General features: G+C 42.4%; 1 long non-coding RNA gene across 1 annotated transcript; it reads right to left on the minus strand.

The window, feature by feature from the left end:
• LOC134174179 (uncharacterized) lies at positions 1-7,367 on the minus strand. Its single transcript, XR_009968537.1, has 3 exons — positions 4,674-7,367; positions 954-1,090; positions 1-125 (listed from the first exon to the last, which is right to left on the minus strand). It is a non-coding gene; the product is annotated as an uncharacterized LOC134174179 (long non-coding RNA).
• Between the last annotated feature and the right edge of the window lie 245 nt (positions 7,368-7,612).

The following is a 7,612-nucleotide window of genomic DNA, read 5'->3' on the forward strand; positions in this document are numbered from 1 at the left end:
CTTTCAGCAAGTGTAGAGACAAACAAGGTTCGGGGTTTTGATTTCAACCTGTTTGAGTGAAACAGGCTGCTGCTAAGAGTGTCCAAGAGAACATGCTATTGCCCTGCTCCACCAGTAGTAAATATCTAAAGTAAGAAAGAGTCCAGAAGATAAATGCTATGCCTTTGATTCCTCAAATGTTCAAACTACTGTCTGAAATAATTAGTAGCTGCAGCCTGTAATCACTTGCCATTCAGGCAGGAAGGAAACTCAGCAGCAGGCAGCCAAATTACAATGCGATGTAGGTTGCTCCTGCCTGCCTGAGCTAACCTGGCTTCTCCTTTGTGTGTCAGGGTAAGGACACAGCCCCAAAAGACAAGCCTTTCAGTTTTCTGTTGGAACACTTCCCTCATCACAAGTCAGCTAGACCTGACACCATAGCTAAATATCAGCATTTCAAGTTAGCTTGCCTTTTCCCAAAACAAGGGCTAACTTCTGAGTTTGTCAGCTAGAGTAGTACTCAGCAAATCTTTCTTCACTCATTTATTGCCCAATGACACAGAAGATGGCAGATTAGGCAGTCTTTGGCTAAAAGTAAAGGTTTCTTGCCTTTCAACTAATAACATACTTCAGGTCTTGCTTCCAAAACCCTGTTATTTCTTAGCAAGATATTTCATACTTTCCTTCTGGTCTCTTTAGTTTCCTGCCTGAAGATACACTGTTATCATGCTAATGATCTTCAGCTTCTGTTGCTTCTGTCATGCTTTCTGTTACCTCTCTAGGTCTCTAGGGTTTAGTCATTGAACACTCACCTCTCGTTAAGTTTTATACACATCTTTTATATAGCTATTTCTTTTGTTTATATAAAGTGTCTATCATCATACTGATACTCTTTTCCTAATCTCCCAATTTATTTCTCCACCCACCACTTCCATTTGGTATGTTTGATACCTCAGTGTCTTGGGTTTGCCTACCTCTTTCTGCATTCCAGCATTCATTTCTGCATTCCAGCTTTTTCTAAGCCTGAGGTCCTCTCTGCTTGGTAGAAGAGATTTGATTTAACTTCTATTGTCTATAGGTTAGTCCAGACATCCCATTGAGTCTGTTTGTGCTGCAACAATAAAGACAGGATTAACTGGCTCAAAGCTTTAAGAATTAAGACATATCTTGATAATTTGAGAGACAATGGGAAAGGTGGTTCCCCTGTCCCCTTCTCAGAGCTGGAGTTCAGGCTAACAGTTTTTTAAGTCATAGTTTCTGAAGTTTTTGTAGTTTCAGTTTCTGAAGGCAGAAGTAGACCGAATGGTTCACAGTTCAAACCTGTTCTTTCAGAAAGGGGTGGAGTTTGCTTTTAACAATGCCAGGCTAATTTGTGAATTAATGTCTCTATTTTCTGAGGTACAAGAGCAGTCTGCTTTGGAGGACTGGCTGACAGGATATAGTAAAAACAAAGACGAAGACAAATCTGATTCTTTAGATTAAGTTGCTACTGTGCATTAGGACTGTCAGCAGCCTACTGTCAGTCTATAGGAATTGTTTCCTGTTTTCAATTCATGATGAATATGCATAAGAGCATATATGACTTTTTTTTATTAAAAGGGAAAACCCAGTAGCACTATGGGAGACAGATAAAAAAAGGAGAAACAGTAAGGTTCAGGAAACAATTTTTACAACTACCAATGACAGAACAAGCAATGACAAAAGGCATTGCCTTGTAGCACAAACAGCTAGGCAGACTTTTAGGCAGAAATAACTCTGTCCTTTTTCATGTAGAGGTACCTAAGAAAGCTCTAGAAGTCTCTGTATACAACTAAACAGCAGCCAAGGAACAAAACCACATTTGCCTTCAATTCACTCTTACACAACTGCAGATAGTAGATAGTGCCCTAAGTGGGGTTCATTTTTGGCTGAAACCTCGGGATGTGCATCAGTAATGACAAGACAAGGGAAGAAACCTTGCCTCTGGTGACTGTGGTTTGTACTTCCCCATGCAGTGCCTCTGCCCTGAAGTCTACAGGGGCCTTTCTCATCACACTGCTGCTAGTAAGTAAAACCTTAAGTTTTTATATTAAGACAAGGGTGAAAATAATGGCCAAAACCCTTTCTGAGACAAGTGGTTTAGATACAGCTACAGCCAAACTTGAGTAAGTCTTGCCTGAAGCTTGAATACACTACATCCGCTCAGGTCAGTGCTCACAGTCAATGGTATTACACAAAGAAAAGTACAGGGAAGCAGGGGACAGAGAGGATGCTGAACTGCTTTTCAGGTGTCAACAGGGCCATTCCCATGGTACATGGGTGTTGTGGACAGATGCAGCCCGTGCTCCTGCCCTGCGGTTAGCCTCCACCACAACTTCCCATCCACTTCACTTATTTCTGGCCCTTTTGGTGGCCGTGACAGGTCAAGCCCAGGCCAGATGTCTGTGACCAGCCCCTGCTGTGCACAGGCCTGTCTCTGCCAGTCCTCCTCCCTGCAGCACCTCTGGAACCTCAATCTCTTTCTGAGGCTTCAGCAGATGGATCTGTCCGTCAACCCTAGCATCACTAGGAAGGCTAAGGAAGACATTCAGAGTGTCCCAGGTTGGAAAACTTTCACCACGCCAGAAGTTACACCATCCGATGGTTTCCTCTAGAAGCACAATGAGATCATCTTAGGAGTCTGAACAGCTCTGGCAGAGCCCTTTTTCCTCCCAGGTCTGGACATCTAGCTGGCACCTGAAGACGAGAGCCCCTTCATGAACAGAGGACATGGCTGCAGTGGTCTGTCTTGCTGTGTCTCTGCAGTGACTGCCACTTCCACAGCTATCATAATAGCGCTTGGGGATAAGTTTGTATCTTCAAGCTGTGTCCACTGTCTGCATTTTGAAACCACATGTAAACTGGTGGGCTCATGGGCTAGCCTAAGAAAAACTCAGCTCTGCGACAAAGTCTCTCTCAGGGTCTTCCTTGGGTCGGCAACTCTTCACGTCAAACACACACAGCCCAGAGACCAGAGGTCAAAGCTACTCCTAAACCAAGACAGGACACAATGAACTGGAGGTTGTCTCATATCACCTCCTTCTGAAGAGAAAACAAACATGACTATTTGGTTTTTTGTGCTGGGCAGACAACTCTGCCTTCCCTACCATGTTTCAGTGTTGTAAGAGAGGACATAAATCAATGTCCAAACCCACTCTGTGCCTATCACTGCATAGACTTCTCCTAGCGACATGAGAGTCTTCTTTTTTCAACTGGGCTGAGACGATTTTATTTGCAGCTTTTATTTTGTTCTAGTCCTGGCTTCCCTCCATCCACTTTTGTCAGCTAGGGTTTTGCTGCTTTGTTTTCCATTCACACCATTTGGGCCCAGTGGATAAGCTTTTAAGTCAGAAAAATAGCATGTTGGCAGCAGCATCCCAGCTCAGGCTTGCCCTGCCCTATTGGGCTTGACAACAGCTCAGAAATGATTGATGTTCTAGCCCCAGTGCCTTCCCTTGAGATGACAGCACTCAGAAAAGCTGTCAGTGCTTGAGGAGAAAGGATCACCACAGAAATGCTGGCTCATTGCAGCTTATCTCCAGAGTTAGTTACTCAAAGATCATAAATACGTGGATTACAGTTTCTAACTTCATGAGTTCCTGGACAGTTTACACCAAGAACTGTATTTCTGCAGTAAAATATGGACCTATCTCCCTCTAGTCCCTTTATTCGCAATGCCTTGAAGATGCCAATATCTGTAATTCGTTTGGTGTACTGTGTGATTCAGAAGTTGTGGCGGATGTTTTATAAAACATCCACCCATCTTAAAATGACTGCAGTTAAGTCCCCTCATAGAGGATTCTTCTAATTATGCCTCAGAAAGGAAGGGGCAAAAGACATGAAAAGCAACAGGAGGCATATGCATTAACATTACTATTATGTAGTTGGTTCCTGTGCCCTATGGTATCAGAGGAAGCTATTTTTGGCAATATTCCTGTTATCGAGAAGGTCCAGGAAAGTAATCCAGATGGCAATGAGTTACATAAAGCAACTTCAAGTTTTCTTAAGTCATGTCTCACTTGTTTTATGTGCTAGCCCAAAGGTAGCAATCTTGGTACCTTTATGCCTGCCCCCTGTGATTGGTATTTGTTCAGGCTGAACAATCATCTATGATGGATAAATGGCATATGTCAAACCATCGGTTTTAGTAACTTGTAAGAGAAAGGTCAGGAGTTAGTCTCAAAATAGCTTTGAGACAGCTCAAAGCACCAGTCCCTCATATCCATTCATTTCTTCTAAGAGCTTCGAATTCCCTTTGCTTCCTTTAAAAAGCATTTCTCACTGCCACTTCTGACCAGCCCAGTCCTCCCAGGTGTCCTGGGCTCTGCTTTCTTAGGGTGATTATTTCTCTCACAGAGTAATTCCTGGTAGCTTGCCACAGTTTATCTCAAAAAATCTTCACAATTTTTAATAAACTTTTTTCATGTCGTATTGAGCAATTGTCCTGAGCCCAGGACGACAGCAATCTATATTACATCATTCCTACTGAGTGCTCACTGTCATCAAGAGCAGAGAACTGCCTACTGGATATGATTTCTTTTCAGAGGTGAAACAAAGGAATTTTTACTAAGCCTGAGTGTTTACTAAGCCAGCCAAATACGGTGAGGCTGACCCCAGCCTTTCACATGTGTAGAACCAGTTTCAGACTGCCACCAAACACTACAGAGCCCACTCACCTTTCAGAAATGGTTTGTTCACGCTAGCAGAGCAATGCAGGATGACTGAGTTCCAGTTCAGCAGAATTTAGAGTCCCGTTTGTGTAGGAATAAATAGCTACCAGAGGATCAAAGGCAGAGAATCGGAGCTTAGTGTCCATACACTGTATTCAAAATTAATGGAACATGTGAGGAGAAATTATTGCAGGTCGCTTTTTGTAATCATTAGGATTGCCTCATTCTAAAATGCTGTTATTGAACAAATTCAAGGTAAATTGCATCTCTGGTAATAACTGGAATACTTTCAGGACTAGATTTTCAAGTTATCTAATCTATTTGCATGTGTGCCTGCACAAATCGTACGTGATGCATCTCTTGGCACTAGCATAGCAATTGTGTGCACGGAAGTGGCACCTGTGCACACACATGGCCAGCCAGCTACCAGGCTGGACTTGGACTTGAACACCCAGGTTGGAGACACAGATCCCTCAGAGCAGTTGGCTCCTACTTTTATAAAGTTACTGTCAAAGCAGTGCAGACAATAGAGAAGCAGGAGCTAAAAGCCAATTCCAAGTAATGTAGATGAAACTGAGTTCACATATCACTCAAGCAGTGCCAGCAGCTCCTTCAATTTTGCATCCATCTTTCCTAAACACACAGCATTCAGCAGTTCACACCTCAGGTGTGATCACACCTCAGGTTAAAACATTTCTTCTTTTGTAAAACCTCTTGCCAAGTATGCTTTTGTATTTTATTACAAATGCCTATTATTTGGATTAAGTTACTTCCTTTGTATGATTGGCTACATTCCAGATGCCTCTAAAATCAGTAGTGATGAAGTGGGGGAAACAAAAGCAGCAGATGCTCTTCCTTCAGGCCTCACCACCCACACTACAATGCAGCACTCAGCACTCCTTCCCCAGACCTCTGTCCTCTCTCCATCCCTTGATTTCTGGAGCTAGGGAGGGGGAGAACTGCTGCTGATGGCAAGTGGGATGGTGATAAAATGCCATTTTCCTCTTACCTCTTTATAATAAACTCTGTCAGAACATTTAAAAACAACACAATCAAACCAAACAACAGATCTGAAAAAAGACCTCAACAACAAACCCAACCACCCAAATTCCATTGTCCTCAACAAATTCCCTTGTCCTCAGGCTCTTCCCATTTTGTCTTTTGGTACCCATTTTGGTACTCACTCAACACTTGTAATTATCATAAATTTTGCTGTGTCTAACTGGAAATCTCTTAGCAGTCATTCCAGCATCAGGCACTGTGAGATACATCATGACAGCACCATCTCTATTCACACTTCTCCAATATGCCCTTGATAAATCATCTACTATATTTTTAACTCCTTTTCTGGATTGGTATTCAAACCTTCACTTGGTATTTCTGGAGTGTTAACAGCTGTCTCCCTGTTCCTGGTGAATGCTTAGTGAAGGTTCTTGAAAATAATCTCAAACACCTAGTGATCTGTTCCTAGGGCTGCTCAAGTTTTCCATAGATGTACTAGGGGGGATCATTAGGAGCACCACTGTTGCAGTCACCCCTTGTGACACTGGTATCTTGGTTTGCTAAATGCTGCTTGAGATTAGAGATACACTTATAAAAGACAATGCTGAGGTGGGATGGGAGATAAGTTGCAACATAAAAAGAGCAGATGAGGAACTGAGGCACATTTGGCTTTCAACCAAATATGCAATGCTCCATATAAACACATGAGAGAACAAGGAGGTGGCACATGAAAGCTCTTAAATCTGTCAAAGAAGAGAAGAATAACAATTCCGGATTATCAAAAAATACCTGTTTCACAATTCAGCAATAAAAAATTCCAGTGGCTAAAGATTTAACTACTTCTCTGGGGTCTTGGGTTTGGTCCCTGACCTGCCAACAAACTCTCAGTGCAACCTTTAGAAAATCACTTCATTTATTTTGATCTACATCCCTGTCTGTAAAATGGGAGTAGTGGCATTTATTTACTGTGGTGCCAGACAGCAGAAGTTTGGAGCATGGGGGTGCTCAAATGCCACAGAGTCTACTACTGCTCCTCAAAAGCTGAATATTCTCCATCTTACGGAGTGGTTTTTGATGTGCATGTAGCAGAAGGTAGCTAGCAAAATGAAGCAATTAGTTCCATGACATTTTCAGCTGCCTAACGAGTTTCTCTTCTTGTCACACAAGTGTTTCAGAACTGGAGCTTGTGTTACCAGTTCTCAACATTTTACGCTTTTTCAGGCTGCAGTTCAACAGCTGTCTCAATATTGCAGTTGGAGCCAACAAATTCCATATAGATTTTCCTCAATATGTTGTCATTTTTAAAAACCCTTTGCCATGCCTCTTTGCTGTTCATGGCTTGATCATGGCTACCCTTTCATTAGAAATCTCTCACTTGAGTCTTTTTCCTATTAATGTGTGAACTGGAGTTGTTTTAACATCATGGAGATTAATTTCTCTGAAAGCTCAGGTTTCTGTCCCAGCACTTGCGCCCCACTCTTCCAAGCTGCTCCAAGCATCATGTGCCTGTTAGTCAGTTCTCCACAAAAATACCACAAATCTCATATAGAATACTACTCTTTCCAGCCCCTCTAATTTTGCTTTCTAGGTTCAAGAAAGTACTATATCACACATGTTATTGCAGGGCTTTTTCGGTCCAGCCCCTGTTCCTTAAGGCTTGATCCATAAAAATTTGTCCTTATAACAGCTCTATATGCTACCATGTGTTATTATCCCCAAAATGCTGTATTGTGTTGAGGGTAGGCTTCCTTTTTACTCCTCCTGACCCAGTAAAAATCCTTCTGGTGGAGAACTGCACTGTGAATCTCCGGCCCTTCTCTCCTGTCCTTTGGTATGGTTACAGATGTACAAATCTCACATTTAACTTCTCTGCACTGATTTCACCAGCCCTAATGCCAAAGGATGTAAGAATCAGGATTCATGCAATTAGGAATCATTACAAG

Source organism: Pezoporus occidentalis, unplaced genomic scaffold, assembly GCF_034315485.1.
Source record: "Pezoporus occidentalis ecotype Australia unplaced genomic scaffold, CSIRO_AGI_Poc_V1 ctg59, whole genome shotgun sequence".
In the NCBI taxonomy this organism is placed as follows: domain Eukaryota; kingdom Metazoa; phylum Chordata; class Aves; order Psittaciformes; family Psittacidae; genus Pezoporus; species Pezoporus occidentalis.